This window comes from Lissotriton vulgaris, chromosome 1_2 (assembly GCF_964263255.1).
Source record: "Lissotriton vulgaris chromosome 1_2, aLisVul1.2, whole genome shotgun sequence".
NCBI classification, from domain to species: Eukaryota; Metazoa; Chordata; class Amphibia; order Caudata; family Salamandridae; genus Lissotriton; species Lissotriton vulgaris.
This window is the reverse complement of record NC_141686.1, coordinates 341924960-341943676: the sequence shown is the minus strand read 5'-3', so window position 1 is coordinate 341943676 and position 18717 is coordinate 341924960. Positions and strand designations below refer to the sequence as shown.

At 52.6% G+C, this 18717-nt stretch overlaps 1 pseudogene across 1 annotated transcript in view; it reads right to left on the bottom strand.

The window, feature by feature from the left end:
- Nucleotides 1-260: 260 nt before the first annotated feature.
- The window catches only part of LOC147736720 (uncharacterized), a 29495-nt pseudogene continuing 11038 nt past the window's right edge, over nucleotides 261-18717 (bottom strand). The window contains exon 2 of the transcript XR_015307513.1: nucleotides 261-1039. The product of XR_015307513.1 is annotated as an uncharacterized LOC147736720 (transcript). The remainder of the gene's footprint in view (nucleotides 1040-18717) is intronic.

The window sequence follows — 18717 nt, the reverse complement described above, 5'->3', positions numbered from 1 at the left end:
ATGGGAGTCGGACAGGTTTAATTCGCAGTGAAGCAGCCTCTGTGAAGTTCGTTGCTTGGTGAAGGGACGTTTAATGATGTTGAAGAAGCTACATTCTGTTTGGGGACGCTGCGAACGTTAGAGTTTGTCCATTAACTAAAAGCTCCTCTGACATTCAGAAGAAAGGGAGGATTTCAGCCCGGAAGGATTGTTCGATGTCGGAAGAGGTCTAACTTTAGCTGTAGATTCTTTAATGATGTAAAATATCAGATTTCTTTTTTTTAAATGAAGGTTTTTTTGCAGTGCTTTGAGAAGGCTTTTATCTTGTATGTGTTACTTGATGCTGCTGAGCACCACCTTTTGTTTACAGCAGTTTCCATATCCCGTGCGGCGTCATGGCCGTCGCATGTGTGTTCTTTGATGGCGTACAAGGCTTGCCTTAAGATCAAAGCTCTTGCTACACACAGTGCAGTGATGAGGCCTCTGTCCTGTGTGTGTGACTTGATGGCGTGCAAGGGCGGCCTTATGAGTAAACCCCTTGGAACACACAGTGCAGTGTTAAGGCCTCTCTCCGGAGTGTGTTCTTTGATGCCGTACAAGGTTTGCCTTCTGAGAAAAGGGTTTGGAACACACAGTGTAGTGATGAGGCCTCTCTCCTGTGTGTACGCTTTGATGTTTTAGAAGATTTCCCTTCTGAGTAAAACTTTTCCCACAGATATTGCAGTGAAAAGGCCGCTCTCCTTTGTGAGTTTTTTCATGTGTTGCCTTATCAGCAAACCTCATTTCATGCTCAGTGTAGGGATACCGATCTGTGTGTGTTTGTTCGTGCAGTAAAAGATGCGTCTTTCCAGTAAATGTCTTCTTACACTCAGCACAGGCATAAGCTCTTAGGCCGGTGCCTATTCTTTTCTGCCTTGCAAGTGGTGTTTTATTGTTAAAATTCTCCCTCCTCTGTATTCCTTGGTGTTTTCCTTCATTCATTTTATAAGCAAAATTCTTCCTTCCTCCAGATCTTTACGTTTCTCTTTCCCATCCATACTTTCTGTCGTCGGCTGCTGAGCTGCAGAATGAAATGAACACCGAGAATTATACATGGGAAATATTTCTTGAAAGAAATGCACGGTTATAATATGAGAAAGGCGGACAGTAATATCTAGGAAGGAAGGAAAATGTTACTACCTGTAAACAATCGTTTGCTGCTTGTAGTTCTACAGTTCACATGTGGTGATCGCTCATGGGTGGGTTCTGACTTCTAAAAATAATTAATTTAAGATTGAGTTTTGATCTGGAGAACGACTCGGGATCCCATAGCAGAAAGGCATAATGCATCCGCGCGCAGACTCCAATTAAAATCATTGTGCTGTTTTCTCCATCGGAGTACAACTGCTTAAATGTGTAAAATCAAAAAAATAAACTGCTTAATCTGAGCAACATGTATACTTTCCAACCATACAGCAAGTGGGTGATGCATGTGAGCCCGCAACCTGACAAGCTGATAGTATTTGCAAGTGAGTAACATTTTCCATTTGCAGCAAGCGGTGGCACATCACAGGTTGTGCCATAACTTAAAAGAATCGGTAAGGTCCAGAACGCCGCAGCCAGGCTCATTCTAGGGACACCACGCCACAAACATATGACCCAACACCTACGAAGCATCCAATTGCTCCCCGTCAAGAAGAGGATCACCTTCAAACTCCTCACCCGCGCCTACAAATCCCTCAACAACATCGGACCCACATACCTCAACTACCGAATAGGTTGATGTCACCAGAGAAATATTTTATGAAAGGATGCACAGAACCACATGTTTCGGCTTTACAAATATCTACTAGAGCTATGTTGGGTAGAAAAGCCATGATTGCATCTTTATCACACGTAGACTCAGCCTGTGGTATTTCTATGTGGTGTCTCCGCTTGGCCTGGGCGGTAAATTCAGTTCCACTTGCGGAATTTGTGGAATTTGGGTAATTTCACGTTCCCCGGAGAAAGTGGAATTGCCAAAACCTCTGCGATCCGCAGCTTCGTAGAATTTTCTGCTTGTTCACGCTTTCAAAATGTGTGTTTGCAAGACATTTCCCCCCGAGCACGCAAACAGCGTTCGCGAACAGGAAAAAAGCATTGTGAACGGGTGAAAGGAGCAACTCAGCGTGTGCGCAAAATTCTGCGTGCCCACGGAAATTTTTTCCGCTGAGCTTTGCGTAACACGACTACGCAAATTCCGCCCACCCCTAGTCTCCGTATGAGTAGAAAACCATATGCCAAATTGTGCCGGTGCAAAAACCGGTCTAATTTTTAATACATTTTCAATTCTGATAATGTAGAGCAGGAGTGCATGTTCAACACTGGATGCATATTTAACTTTGTCTTTGTAAACTTGCAGGAACTGTTCATCTACTGATGGGGCGTGTCGTTTTCTAACTGTTTGAGGAAGTGACTGCTACTAGGTACACAACTATCTGCATTAAGGCTTGCAGTCATGTAGTGGCTTAAAAGGTGGACTTGTTACTCTTGATAAGACAACATTAAAATCTTAACTGGATGCAAGGGGTGCTCTGGTGAGATAACCATTCTCAACTCTCCCATGAACATTTTCACAAGAGTTCTTTCAAAACTCTTCAAACGTTAGTGTAGGCTAGGCCAGCTTCTTTATGTATGGATCTATATGTTATTTCTATACTGCAAACCGAGCCTAAAGCTAGGGCCAAAGATGAGCATAAATTATTTTTAAAGAAGGAAGTCCTCAACTCTTTCCTAAACGGGAGCAATGTCGGTCGGTCCTGATAGACACAGGGATGTTGCTCCAGATCATGAATTCATAGATGGAAAAGGCCTGCTAACGTGTTTTTTTTGTTACAGTTTTAAGTCTGCTCTCCGATGGAGTTCTCCAACCTCACATTTGTTGCACTTGAAAATAAAAGCTGAACTTAAGGACAACGAGAATGACGAACAAGTGATAAGAAAGAGGTAATAGCTACAAAAGAGGAAATTCTAAAGTAAAAAAGCAAGACTACTGTACTGGAAGAGTCTGTAACGTTGTAAGATGATACGAATAAGTAAGGAGAGCAGTCAAAATTCCATTGACACAAAGACGAGGAATCAAGCTCAGAAGGTGACTCAGACGACTCTGCTAGCAACTACAGAGAAAAAAAACCTACTTGCCACTTTTTTCTCTGAGTACGGGTTACTGAGACAAGGACGGACAATGGAATATTACAAAAAAGGAAAAACAAAAGCAAGAGGCACAAACAGAGGAATAGAAAGACAGGAAAGAGCAAATGGAAAAGATAACTCACTCCATAGGAAGAGAAATGAATCAATTCTCCATTAATAACTCATCACAACATTAACTGACAATGGATGAACTAAATATCCAGAACCGTGGCTTATATTTCTGCCCCAGGAGCGACTTAGATTACAGTTCATGTAGAATTGACATATATCCATTTCTAAGATTTCAACATAAAATCAGACCCAAGCCAATGAACATGAGAATAGGGGGAGCCCAATACAGAAAACATGACTTGTGTTCAAGAGACGCTGATACTTCATGACATCGGCTGGTCTGGATGATGGAAATATATGTGCTACGAAAGAGCGGGAAGCGTTGCTCGGAAAGAGGGCACAGATAGATCAGGGAAGCCTAACTCGCTTCAAAAACCACGCTACATATAACTCCTCCTTGCCTCATGATAATCTGGATGTCTTTAGTGACTCGGTCGCCAAAGACTTGTTCAAATAAATTATTCACCAGTCAAGACAAGAAGGGAAGAATCAGATCCAACTTGAGTAACGGACAAAGGGAGGCCATTAACACATTACGTAACGACGACATAAGTACCAATGTCATCCGATAAGGGGCAAGAATGTGGTTTTAATGATTGTTTGCAATTATGAACTAAAGGCTTTTCAATAATTAATAAATACGGATTGTTGTGAAAAGGGAATGGCAACATTTTCATTTGTGTAAAACACTGCCCTCTACTGTCCCATGCTTTTACCTTCTAACAAATGTATGCAAGAACAAGGGGGGCGTATAGTGCCCTCCAACAATAGCTCACTGGAAAGCACAGCCATAAACTAAAACCATTTATTGCTGATTCTTGTGGAGAGCCTCCTATCACACTGTATAGATAGAGAGAATTTTCTACAAAAGATATGTAATGGTAATGTAATGGTGTCTTGTAAAGCGCATGTATCACCCCGCCATGGGGTATCTCTGCGCTGCAGACCGCTGGGGAACCCGTCCTGGCTTTCCCTGTGAGATGGTCCCTGCTGGGTATCTCCAAGGTGAAACCAGGCATCCCCGGCGTATGTGGGGGGCCGTTGTGGAGATAAGGGAAGTGTTAGAAAGGCGATCTTAGGGGGGGGGGACAGAGACTGTCTGACCGGCCACCCCGAGACCCACCTCTCCCTCTAGAACTGGCCGAGCGCGGTCGAGAGGCCTCCTGGCGAGGTTCCTCTCCTAGGATCGTAAAGGCGAGCACTCACACCACTACAGATGGACACCACACAAGGATAGGTTTTAACGTCTTTATCAGCAATCAAGGCAGGTTATCTCAGCAATACAGTACAAATGGATCGAGGGATCCTTAAGGTCTTTAGTATCTGTGGAAAGGGGGGTAGCGGGACAGTCTTGGTACCAGCCTGGTACAGGGATACCCTACGCTCAGCTCTCAATCCTCGAGCTGGGGGGTTCCTCAGGGTCGGGCCGCGGCAGCGCCAGCAGGGCTCCGAAGATGGTTTCAGCGAGGTCGGGCCGCGGCAGCGCCAGCAGGGCTCCAAAGATGGACTCAGCGAGGTTGGGCCGCGGCAGCGCCAGCAGGGCTCCGAAGATGGTTTCAGCGAGGTCGGGCCGCAGCAGCGCCAACAGGGCTCCAAGGATAGTCTCAGCGAGGTTGGGCCGCGGCAGCGCCAGCAGGGCTCCAAGGATGGTTTCAGCGAGGTTGGGCCGCCGCAGCGCCAGCAGGGCTCCAAGGATGGTTTCAGCGAGGTTGGGCCGCGGCAGCGCCAGCAGGGCTCCAAGGATGGTTTTAGCGAGGCTGGGCCGCGGCAGCGCCAGCAGGGCTCCAAGAGGGTTTCAGGGTTCGAAGTAGGTGAGTTCGTCTTGGGTCTCTCGACTCCAGGATACAACTACTGACCCATTCCAGGGCTGCCCCAGATATAGGTCTGTAGTCCTTTGATGTCCGGACCCTCGCACCTGGGGGTCAGAGGGGCCGGGATGAGAGTGTCCAGACACCCAGCAGGAGGGTGGAGCCAGCGCCCAGGGAGACCGGAGGGCGATCGAAACCAGGCGTCCGGGAACGACTGGAGGGCCATCGAAACTCCCCTCCTCCTTGATCCGTCAAGTGGCCGTTTTACCACCTGGTCTGATCTTGGTGCCTCGATGTCGGGGCTTTGTTGGGGCCGCGGCCGAGGTCGGACCGAGGCCACGGGCCCGGACGGGGAAGGCCCAAGATGGAGTCGGGGCCTGAGAGGGTGGCCCGGGATAGGGATCGGACCAGCAGCGTGGGGAGAGTAGGGATCGCCATGTTCTGGTGGGGGGGAGAGCCGGGGTCGCCAGGAGTGGCGGCTCTCGTGAAGGTTGGAGGCCACCCCGAGACCCACCTCTCCCTCTAGAACCGGCCGAACGCGGTCGAGAGGCCCCCTGGCGAGGTTCCTCTCCTAGGATCGTAAAGGCGAGCACTCACACCACTACAGATGGACACCACACAAGGATAGGTTTTAACGTCTTTATCAGCAATCAAGGCAGGTTATCTCAGCAATACAGTACAAATGGATCGTGGGATCCTTAAGGTCTTTAGTATCTGTGGAAAGGGGGGTAGCGGGACAGTGTTGGTACCAGCCTGGTACAGGGATACCCTACACTCAGCTCTCAATCTTCGAGCTGGGGGGTTCCTCAGGGTCGGGCCGCGGCAGCGCCAGCAGGGCTCCGAAGATGGTCTCAGCGAGGTTGGGCCGCGGCAGCCCCAGCAGGGCTCCAAAGATGGTCTCAGCGAGGTTGGGCCGCGGCAGCGCCAGCAGGGCTCCAAGGATGGTCTCAGCGAGGTTGGGCCGCGGCAGCGCGAGCAGGGCTCCAAGGATGGTTTTAGCGAGGCTGGGCCGCGGCAGCGCCAGCAGGGCTCCAAGAGGGTTTCAGGGTTCGAAGTAGGTGAGTTCGTCTTGGGTCTCTCGACTCCAGGATACAACTACTGACCCATTCCAGGGCTGCCCCAGATATAGGTCTGGAGTCCTTTGATGTCCGGTCCCTCGCACCTGGGGGTCAGAGGGGCCGGGATGAGAGTGTCCAGACACCCAGCAGGAGGGTGGAGCCAGCGCCCAGGGAGACCGGAGGGCGATGGAAACCAGGCGTCCGGGAACGGCTGGAGGGCCATCGAAACTCCCCTCCTCCTTGATCCGTCAAGTGGCCGTTTTACCACCTGGTTTGATCTTGGTGCCTCGATGTCGGGGCTTTGTTGGGGCCGCGGCCGAGGTCGGACCGAGGCCACGGGCCCGGACGGGGAAGGCCCAAGATGGAGTCGGGGCCTGAGAGGGTGGCCCGGGATAGGGATCGGACCAGCAGCGTGGGGCGAGTAGGGATCGCCATGTTCTGGTGGGGGGGAGAGCCGGGGTCACCAGGAGTGGCGGCTCTCGTGAAGGTTGGAGGAGGTATCTTCAGCCCGAGGGACAGTGGGCGTTGTCGTCCAGGGCCCCCATGCGGGAGGAGTGGGACCACGCCACGAGGCCGGTTCCAACACACGTCCCCCCCCAGCTGAAGGCAGGGAGAGTCACCCATCGTCTTGGGGGTTCTCCTCGCTGAGGCGGAAGAAGCGGGACAGGCCGTCGGCGTTGGCGTGGTCGCTGCCGGGGCGATGCTCCACAGTGAAGTCCATCCCTTGTAGGGAGATGAACCAACGTAGCAACTTCGGGTTCTCCCCTCGCATCTGCATCAGCCACCTCAGGGGCCGGTGGTCAGTTTGCACCCGGAAATGGGTGCCGAAGAGGTACGGTCGGAGTTTCTTGAGGGCCCACACCACAGCGAAGGCCTCCCGTTCAATGGTGCTCCAGCGCTGCTCTCGGGCCAGCAGAAGCCGGCTGATGAAGGCCACCGGCTGATCAATTCCTTCGGCGTTGATTTGGGACAGGACTGCCCCGACACCATGCTCGGAGGCATCTGTTTGGACTACAAATTCCCGGCTGTAATCGGGGGCTTGGAGCACGGGGGCGGTACACATCGCTGTAGGGTTTCAAATGCGGCCTGACACTCAGGTGTCCAGTGTACCTTCTGTGGCTGCTTCTTGGAAGTGAGTTCAGTGAGGGGGCCCACAATACTGCCATAATTCTTTACAAAGCGCCGGTAATACTCAGTGAGCCCCAGAAAGGCTCGGACTGCTGTCTGGGTGACCAGGGGCTCCCAGGCCAGGATGGCGTCGATCTTGGGTTGGAGGGGGGCCATCTGGGCCGCTCCCCACTTGGTGTCCCAGATAGGTCACGGAACCTTGGCCGATCTGGCATTTGCTTGCTTTTATGGTCAATCCGGCCCGGCGGAGGGCTGCCAAGACCTCCCGGAGGTGTTGGAGGTGTTCAGCCCAGTGGAGCCTGTACACCGCGATATCGTCCAGATATGCGGCGCTGAACTCTTCTAGCCCCGCCAACACCTTATTTACCAGTCTCTGGAACGTTGCAGGGGCGTTTTTCATCCCGAAGGGCATCACCCTGAAGTGGTGGTGGCCATCGGGGGTTGAGAAAGCGAAGCGCTCTTGGGCGCCTGGTGTGAGTCCGATTTGCCAGTAGCCGGAGGTTAGGTCGAAGGTGCTTAGGTAGCGGGCCGCCCCCAGGCGGTCGATCAGTTCATCAGCACAGGGGATGGGGTTAATTCGGGAGCAGCGCCAGGGGCGGTGGCCTTGGGGACCAGGACGGCAGGGCTGGCCCACGGACTGTCAGAGGGTTCGACCACCCCCAGAGCCAGCATCTTGGACACTTCTGATTGAATGCAGGTCCGAACTCGATCGGGAACTCGGTAGGCCCGGTGCCGCACAGGCGGGCTGTCCCCGGTGTCGACATCGTGGACGCACCACGGAGTGACTCCAGGGGTGAGAGAAAACAAGTCTGCAAATTGTCCCAACAGCTCTTGGCAGTCTCGGCGTTGCTCTGGGGTCAGGGCGGAGGAGAGGTTGACCCCCTCCACGGAGCCGTCTTTCTCGGAGGTGTTCAGGAGGTCCGGTAGGGGCTCGGAGTCGTCTTCGGCCCCACTGTCTGTAGCCATCAGGAGGCTACGTTCCGATCGGACAAAGTGAGGTTTGAGTCTGTTGGCGTGGAGGACCCGGAGGAGGTTCCTAGGAGACTCCATGTCCACCAGGTATGTGACGGGGCTCTTGCACTCCACCACTTTGAAGGGCCCAGTCCACTTGTCCTGGAGGGCACACGGTTCGACCGGGGACATGACCCATACCTGTTGGCCCGGCTCGAACTCAATGGATGAGGCGTTTTGATCATACCAGCGTTTCATGTCTTCTTGGCTGGCCTCGAGGTTGTCTCTGGCAAGTTCCCGGAACCGCCGAGTCTGGTTTCGGAGGGTCAGGAGGTACCGGTATACGTCGGGGGGAGCATCTTGGGCGGTCACCTCCCAGCCTTCTTTGACCATGCTTAGGGGACCCCGGACGGGGTGCCCGTACAATACTTCGAAGGGGCTGAACCCCAGGGACTTCTGGGGGACCTCCCGATAGGCGAAGAGGAGGCAGGGCAGCAACACGTCCCATTGGCGTCGTAAGGGCTCTTCGAGGCCCATGATCATCCCCTTGAGGGTTCGATTGAAGCGTTCCACCAGTCCGTTCCCTTGAGGGTGATAGGGGGTCGTAAATTTGTACGTGACCCCGCATTGTTGCCACAGGGACTTCATGTAGCGGGAAATGAAGTTCGTACCCCGGTCACTGACGACCTCTCGGGGGAAGCCGACCCGGGAGAAGATCCCCATCAGTGCCCGGCACACCACGGGAGCCGTCACGGTCCGGAGAGGGATGGCTTCGGGATAACGGGTGGCGTGGTCAACCAGGACCAGGATGAAACGGTGACCTTGAGATGTTCGGGGTTCCAGGGGTCCCACGATGTCGATCCCCACCCGCTCAAAAGGAGTGGTGACGACTGGGAATGGTTGCAGGGGGACCTTGAGCTTTCCGCCACTCTTCCCGCTGCCTTGGCAGGTGGGGCAAGTCCGGCAGTGATTGCTTACATCATTCCTCATCTTGGGCCAGTAGAAATGGGTCACCAGGCGGTTGCACGTCTTGTCCTGCCCCAGGTGCCCGGCGAGGGGCACATCGTGTGCCAGATTCAGGAGGAAGTCTCTGAATCGGAGGGGGACCACCAGTACCCGGCTGGCCCCCAGCTCGGCAATCTTCTGCTCACTGTAGAGGAGATCGTTGTCCCAATAGACCCAGTGGGACCCCGAGGGGTCTCCGGTGCTTTGAGCGGTGTCTTGCTGTCGGATCCCCTCGAGGGAGGGACACGTTTTCTGTTCTTGACGGAACTGCTCTCGTGTGGGGCCACCTTCTTGGCGCCATTGGGCCAGTTCCAGGAGGTCGCTGAGCGGGGCAATTTCTCCATGGCTGGGCCCCAGTGGACCGGGCTCAGGGTCGGTGTTTTCGGAGACGGCGGGCGGTGAAAGCTCGGGCCACTCTGGTTCTTCCGTCGGGTTGGCGGCTCAGACGGCCATGGAGCGGGCTCAGGGAGGCCTAGCATCCCCAGATGCTCTCTATGCTCAACGTCGGCCCAGGGGAAACTCTCCAGGTCGTTCCCGAGGAGGCAGTCTACGGGGGCATCGTCCCGGATGGTCACTTTCAGCATGCCCGACACTCCCCCCCACTCAAAGGGGATGCGGGCCATCTGACACAGGCTCTCGGAATTGTCTGCGGACCGTACTGGGCACAGTAGGATTTGGTACGAGGTCACCAGGTGGCAACGGACGGCCGTCACGCTGGCTCCCGTGTCGTTGAGGGCTTCGGCCCGGTGTCCATTAATGGTGACCCACTGGCTGTACTTTTGAGTGTTGGCCGGGATCTGGGCCCGGGGGACCATGTCTCTTTCGCCCAGACATACCAGGGACATGGCGGCGGGCTCCCACTCGGTCTGGTCTTCATCATAGTTCTCTTCTTCGGCCCTTTCCTCTCCCAGGGAGGCGGCCGTGATCTGGCGGTTGGGCGGACCGGTGGTGCTGGATCACTGGTTCATTGGGCAGTTGGGGTCATTGGCATAATGACCGGGTCGCTGGCATTTGTGGCAGATGACGTTCGAGCGGGGCCCCGGGCCGTGCTGGGGGGGCCCCCCTTCTGGCCAGGGAGGGCGAAGTATTGGTCGGGGGAGGTGCCGCGGGGGCGTCCCTGTTCCGGCTCTGGCCTCCTCCACCGCCTCGCTGATGGTGGGACCTCTGGTGAGCTCGGCCTTGGTCTCCCATCGAGTTCCGGGGGACCCGGGTGCTCTCCCATCGATCAGCTTCGATGGCGAGTTTACGTGGCTCGGTCAGTTTACTGTCGAGGAGATGCTGCCTGAGTTCGACAAAACAGTTGTTGGAGAGGTGCTCCCATACAATGAGGTTGAACAGTTGCTCATAGGTGGTGACTTAACTGCATTTGATCCACCCCTCCAAGGCTCTACTAAAGAAGTTCACATACTCCACCCAGGTAGTACCGGGGATTCTCTTACAGTCTCGGAATCGCTGCCGGTACATATCGGGGGTGAGTCCATAGCGAGTAAGGAGGGCGGCTTTCATGTGTTCATAAGAGGTCATCTCGGCGTCGGGGAGCTGTAGCAGGGCATCTCTCCCCTCGTTGACGAACCTCCCCCACAACCCAGCACCCCAGTCTTTTTGCGGAACCCGGTGCGAGGTCATGGCTACCTCGTTGGCCTTAAACCATTCTTGGATGTCGTCGTTTTTATAGTACTCTCTGACGACGTCCTTGGGAATGTGGACCTTGGTGTCTGCAGGAGGAGGTGGGCCCCGGTTCCCGGAGGCGCTGGCCTCCCCGTTTTTGGCCTTGATCTCAAGTTCTTTTAAACCACGCTCGTACTTGTACTCGAGCCTCTTCTCCTCTAAGTCCCTCTGCCTCCGTTTCTCCTCTAGGTCCCCTTGTAGCCGTAATTGCTCAAGGGCTATCTTTTTCTCGGCCAGCTGCAGTTCTCCATCCAGGCGGAGTCGGGCCAGCTCCAATTCGTGGAGCCGGCTCTTTTCTCGCTCTCGGGCGTCTTCGTGGGAGAGGCCCGTGTTTAGGTTGGTATTTCTTTCCTCCGCTGGAGTTGTGATGGCTTCCGGGTACATATCTGGGATTGTGATGTCTTCGTTGTGAGGTGGCATCGCTCCTGTGTCTACCCATTTTTGCAGGGCCTGCTTGAAATCGTCCTTGGTGTTTAGCCCAGTGGTAGCGATGCCCAGGTCCTTGCAGAATTGTTTCAATTCTTTGTGGTTGTAGCCTTCCAACCGTTCCATCTGGAACTCCGTGGTCTGTCCGGTTTCTTTGGTAGTCATGGTCGTAGTGTGTTTCTGTTAGTAGTGGGCGAGTCACTCTCTGTACGATCTGCGTCGGCTCGGATCGCACCGCCTGCCACCAATGTTAGAAAGGCGATCTTAGGGGGGGGACAGAAACTGTCTGACCCCGAGACCCACCTCTCTCTCTAGAACTGGCCGAGCGCGGTCGAGAGGCCTCCTGGCGAGGTTCCTCTCCTAGGATCGTAAAGGCGAGCACTCATACCACTACAGATGGACACCACACAAGGATAGGTCTTAACGTCTTCATCAGCAATCAAGGCAGGTTATATCAGCAATACAGTACAAATGGATCGAGGGATCCTTAAGGTCTTTAGTATCTGTGGAAAGGGGGGTAGCGGGACAGTCTTGGTACCAGCCAGGTACAGGGACACCCTACGCGCAGCTCTCAATCCTCGAGCTGGGGGGTTCCTCAGGGTCGGGCCGCGGCAGCACCAGCAGGGCTCCGAAGATGGTTTCAGCGAGGGCGGGCCGCGGCAGCGCCAGCAGGGCTCCAAAGATGGACTCAGCGAGGTTGGGCCGCGGCAGCACCAGCAGGGCTCCAAGGATGGTCTCAGTGAGGTTGGGCCGCGGCAGCGCCAGCAGGGCTCCAAGGATGGTCTCAGCGAGGTTGGGCCGCGGCAGCGCCAGCAGGGCTCCAAGGATGGTTTCAGCGAGGTTGGGCCGCGGCTGGGCCAGCAGGGCTCCAAGGATGGTTTCAGCGAGGTTGGGCCGCGGCAGCGCCAGCAGGGTTTCAAGGATGGTTTCAGCAAGGTTGGGCCGTGGCAGCGCCAGCAGGGCTCCAAGAGAGTTTCAGGGTTTGAAGTAGGTGAGTTCGTCTCGGGTCTCTCGACTCCAGGATACAACTACTGACCCATTCCAGGGCTGCCCCAGATATAGGTCTGGAGTCCTTTGATGTCCGGACCCTCGCACCTAGGGGTCAGAGGGGCCGGGATGAGAGTGTCCAAACACCCAGCAGGAGGGTGGAGCCAGCGCCCAGGGAGACCGGAGGGCGATCGAAACCAGGCGTCCGGGAACGGCCGGAGGGCCATCGAAACTCCCCTCCTCCTTGATCCGTCAAGTGGCCGTTTTACCACCTGGTCTGATCTTGGTGCCTCGATGTCAGGGCTTTGTTGGGGCCGCGGCCAAGGTCGGACCGAGGTCACGGGCCCGGACGGGGAAGGCCCAAGATGGAGTCGGGGCCTGAGAGGGTGGCCCGGGATAGGGATCGGACCAGCAGCGTGGGGCGAGTAGGGATCGCCATGTTCTGGTGGGGGGGGAGAGCTGGGGTCGCCAGGAGTGGCGGCTCTCGTGAAGGTTGGAGGAGGTATCTTCAGCCCGAGGGACAGGGGGCGATGCCGTCCAGGGCCCGCCATGCGGGAGGAGTGGGACCACTAATGCCCAGAGTTGCCGAGTGTGATCCCTGGTTAGAGTAGGCAACGAGGCAAGAATTATCGAGTCCACTGACCCTGGTACACGACCCTGCCGCGTCGGGAATTGAACCCTGGTCCCGGGCCGTCCTCTGCTTCCGGGTCTGCCGCCTCTAACCAGTGAGCCACACCACTCCACAGGAGACAATCATATTTGACAATTACCTAGGATGTGATCTTGCTAATTATGCACACAACACACGCAAGGTCTAAGAGCCTACAAACACGCTTTTTGCAATAGACCAATATCTCCATATGACTATACATGGATGCTTAGGACCATGACTTTTGCCTAAATAACAATATTTTCATATTTAATGGGCGCCTGTTCTCCGAGCTGTGCAAATGTATTTGTGGTCTGGTGGAAGGAACAGGTGTGTCGTGTAGTTCCCACTAATCCGTAGGACCTGCGCGTTTGTCGGACAATATAAACTTTGGATGAGGTGCCTAGACTGGCTCCGGGCACCTCCGCAGGATGAGTTGGCCTAGAGACCAGCTAGCTCACAGGGCCACCATAAGACTCCCTAACCTTACCAGGAAGCAAATGGTTTCTGGCAACCTCTGAACGTGACAACCCTGACCCCTCAGGGATCTTGGAAACAGAACAGAACCTTTCGCTCAGTCACGCAAACTTACTTGCTCTCAGAGAAATATACAGAGAATACACAGTGGGGCGTTTTCAATTATTTATTGAACCAACGTTATTCTTGTATAGAATACATAAGCTGCAATAATCAGTAGACTGAAGCAGCTGAAAGGGATTACAAGCACGTAAATAGTAGATATAGTTCTATCAAGGTCTAAAACAATGTATATATGCAGGCATATAAGCAAGGCAGTAATCAGGCGTACTCCTACTATGCACTCCCTACTCTGCGTGTACCTAGAGTGTGTGTGAAGCCAAGAATCCCCCCTAAGGGAAGATCCCACCCCATTACCTGACAGGAAAGAATGTAGGCCCCGTATTGATTACAAACTGAACTCCCCCTCACGGAGATGCCAGCCCGCTGCATAGTGAAGTCTCAGCCTGCACGGACCCTCGGTGTCAGCTGTAGCGCCTCCTCTACTAATCTATTAGGATGCTCATTATTTGTAATAGAAAGCATCTTTGTGATGTACGTATAGATTAGACAATGTTCTAGATATGTAGATAGCCCTGTCACCCTGTTGATGAAGATACGACATTTGTACATAGTGCTTCAAGAGACCTTGTACTTAGTGTTCAAGGCATCGTGGTAATGTTGTGCGAAGCTAGATGTGTAAACAAAGTAGTCTCAGAGAAAAAATCCAACATTGTTGTGCATGCAAATATGGAAAAAGGTCACAGCAGAAATGTTCCTGTAAAAAATAGGACAATATATGAAATGAGCTACTTCGCTACATGGACCTAGCCCGGGCACATAGCAGGTGGTCTGGACATCACGAAATGAAAACATGACAAACCATGCGCTGATTTGGATCGGGGATATAGATGACCTTCCCCTGCCGTGGGATGGAAGTAGGGAAATGTCTAAAAGATTAATCCAGAGACAGACAAAAACTGATCTCAACCTAAAATTCACTCATTAGATCAGAAATAAATCTATAAATGACCTGGCTATCCATACTGAGCTAGAGCAGCACACATGGTCACAAGCCTATAGAGAAAGGAAAAAGCAGGGAGTTGTGAATAGCGTGCATCCACAGAAACTGATAGAAAGTATCCCCTATGGTGAAATGCTACGGACCCGTCGAAAAAGGGAAAGCCAAGAAGTGTATGAGAAGGAAGAAAAAAGTAAGAGGCCAGCAGCCAAGCGAGAACCCAGAACATGAATACACTAATTTAAAATCAGAGACACCAAAGGAGGGACCTGATATTACCGTAAGGTTCATGACTACAAACAATACGAGGTACACAGCAGCAAGACAAATTCTAAACATTGGAAAATATTAAAAGCTAATCAGGTGATTGGACACGATATTACCTCACATCCCTCCATCACGTATCGTAAAGCCCTATCCTTAAAGGACAAACAAGCCCATAGCTATATAGATAGTCCAATGAGAGAAAGGGGCCATCTAACCTAAAAGGTTTCAAAAAATGAGGGAAATCTATGGCTTGCAAATCTGGTGTCAAAATAAAGGAGGTTATTCTGCATAACAGGAAGGAAAAGCAATCAATTCATAACCTGTAGCACAGATTTATGTGTATATATACGTGAAAGAATGCACACACAGAAAACAATATGTGGCCAACTTGATGTTCCCCATTGGCAAGTGATGGAGCACATGAGAGGCATCAAACACGCGGACTTAAATTCACCAATGTCTGGAGATTTTGTAAAATGCCATGATAGCATTGTAGACCCGCTCGGTTTCTTTGGCCTTATATCAGAGGAAATGATCAAGAGAAGAAATTGAAAAGAATCGATTTAAGATATAGTACAGCTGGGTGCCAAGGAAGCCAGGGGCCTGAATAAAGATGAGGAATTACACGGGCACATAGGATGCTTACTGATGTCGAATCTGCGCACTTTCCCACTACTGACACTCTCTGGAACACATGTTAAAAAAAGCCTTCATTTCCTTGCAAGATTAAAAATATAGAATTTCTTTACATTTCTCAGTGCTCTATTTAGGGAAGGGGGGTATACCTCACAATCATACTAGATTGATAATGCCCACCAAGAAGGCGCAAGAAGTTGGACTTAAAATCAGTGATACCACCGCGATCCCCTGCGGCTACAAAATCACCCGCAAATACAGCGTCGACCGACCAGGAGAAGGCAAAGCCATCATCCTCAAGAACACCCACCAACTGACCACTTACTTGAATGACTCAACGACTACCATGGAACACCTCCTCTTCCAGATCCAGAGCAACCCCAGCACCACACTCTGTGGCGTCCTAGTCTACAAGAACCCCAGCCCCCACCGTCCGGATCCGATCCGAAGCGGCCGCTCCCCCCACGGCCACTGACTCGACCACGCTGGTGTCTGGTATCGTGTGCATTTCAGCTTGATTAGCGCTCCTCACCAGATTATAGCGCCGAGCATCGCGCTGCAGTCATCCTTAATAGCGCGACTTTGCTGTTTGCAATTGTTGCCTGTTGCTGTCTGTAATTGTTGCCTTTAGCTTTTTTACGTTGTGCGCTGGGTTCGCTGAATGCTTAATTTGTCTGCTATTTGAATTACTTTGGTAATATTTCCCTGCTGTTGCTCGGACCCTCAATCCTCCTGCCCCCCCGTTTTGACTCTCTATCCCGCCCTCCATTTCCCTGTTGTTCATTCCCCTGGCCCACCTACCCTCCTCGCTACCGCCTCCCAGCTGCCCCTTCCACGCTCCGCCCCCCCTCCTCTCTCCATTTATGACCAATGACCCAACGCGCAGCGTCCACGCGCTGCGGCCGCGCCGAAGGTGCGCCAAAGGTAAGCCCGTCTACCCCCATCCGCGTCTGGACCGCGCCCAGCGCTAGACCCCCCTGGTCCCCGCAAATCCCAGCCCACCCGCATTACATACAACTCATCCACCCTCCTAGCACTTAACCCGGGCACACTCCCCAACTGTGCCCAAGCTTCACCGGGGCATACCCATGGACCCTTCACATGCCAATCCTGCAAGTTCGACTGCACCAAGTCCCACACCACACCCTCAAACACCAAACAGAGATCCGACACTAACCACCTTAAATGCATCCTGCTCAACACCCGATCGGTCCACAGACACGCCATCGATCTTTGGAATCTACTTGACACCATCTCTCCAGACGTCGCCTTCCTCACAGAAACCTGGATGAACGACTCTTCAGCTCCAGACATCACCATAGCCATCCCGGATGGATACAAGATCATCCGAAAAGACCGCACCAACCAAACAGGAGGAGGCATCACCATCGTCCATAAGAACTCCATCCGCATCTCAATCAGCTCAGACGCCAACCTCGCTAGCGCCGAACACCTTCACTTCCAGATCCACACCGACCCCAAAACCACACTCAGAGGCACACTCCTCTACAGACCACCAGGACCCCGTGCACAATTCAGTGAAGACATCACTGACTTCATCACCCCACACGCCCTCCCCTCCGAGGACTACATTCTACTGGGAGACCTCAATTTTCACCTGGAAAAGAGTAACGACAGCAACACCACCACCCTTCTGGACAATCTCGCCAACCTCGGACTCAAACAACTTGTAAACACCCCCACCCACAACGCTGGACACCCACTTGACCCTATCTTCACCTCCAGCAAACACATCTCATTCAATCACACCACAGCTCTCCATTGGACAGACCACAGCTGCGTTCACTTTGTCTACAAAAAGACCTCAACCCACAACCACCCACAACCTACTTTGCGAAGAAACTGGAACAAAATCACCATCGACCAGATCTCCACATCCCTTTTTCAAAACCCCCCTGCCTATTCATCGAACCCCAACCAAGCAGCCTTTAACCTCACACAATGGCTAACCAACAGCGCCGACAACCCGCAACCTCCTTTCAAATATACCTCTGTAACCCACTTCAGGTGCACCCAGCTATTACCTTTTTCAACATGGAGTAATTCTTCAATCTGAACTTTAGTGATTTGACTACTGTAACGCACTGTACGTAGGCGTCACCTAGAAACAGTTCACAAAAATACAGAACGTCTAAAACGCCACAGCCAGACTGGTCCTAGACATCCCCTGCTGCAGCCACATATCAGCACCTCAGACAACGCCACTGGCTCCCAATCATCAAGAGAATCACCTTCAAGCTCCTCACACATGCCTACAAAGCTCTCCACGACATAGGACCAGCATACCTGAACCACCGTCTAACATTACACATACCCGCCATACGACTTCACTCCGCCCAACCTGCCCTGGCCACCGTCCCACGGATCCACAAGACCAAAGTCAGAGGAAGAGCCGTCTCCTACCTCAGGCAATCCCTGTCGCTGATCCTGTTCAGGAAGGACTTCAGGACCCGGCTCTTCAACTGAACCTCCACGCCCTGAGGATCAGTACCCCTCCCCCACTCAGCTCAGCGCCTTGAGACCCTCAGGGGTGAGGAGCAGCACTATACAAACTCCGGATTAATTGAGCAATGCCCACTTTTCAGAATAGAGCCCACTGGGTCAGTGAAACTGAATATATCAGAGGATCTGATCCAGTATGAATGCTGTGTACACGTGGCCAATATGTGATTGTAGGAAATCATGTGCGCACTGGGGTTCTCGCTCTGGTATTACCGCAATGACTTGCATTGTATAATTATACCCTCACTGTCGAGTCCCAAGCGATATATTCATAGATAGGGTTCGACTCTTCTGCAACGGAACAGAGCATTGAATAATACATTGAGATACTTGCTGCCATAGTTCTCATTTCACCCGCTCCCCTCTAGTTTGCTAAGCTGCTAAGGGCCAGGCTCTATTGCTTGGACTCATTATGATCCACCACAGAAGAATGACATCATCTGATGAACCCACATGCATTTACATAGTAGAAACAAATGGCTGCATGCTATAGAAACGATAATTTAATTATACATTTGTGACAGGTCGAGTTCAAGTCCCATTTCTATGTTAACTAACGACAGAACCAAAGCGGATGCCGAATACTATGAAAGTGAATGTAAAGCTCTAAACACTCTATGAATGAACAAAGAGGATTATAATGAACCCATTTTATTATGGTGCATTGGTGCACAAAAAATGCATCCTAAAAATGATTGTGATTGATGATGTGAAAAGGAGTAGCAATGAGTATTGATTGTCTATCGCGGACCAAAAGATGCAGATCGATGGAGATTACTGCAGTTCACTTGAGGTAGACAAAGGCTTGTTGTT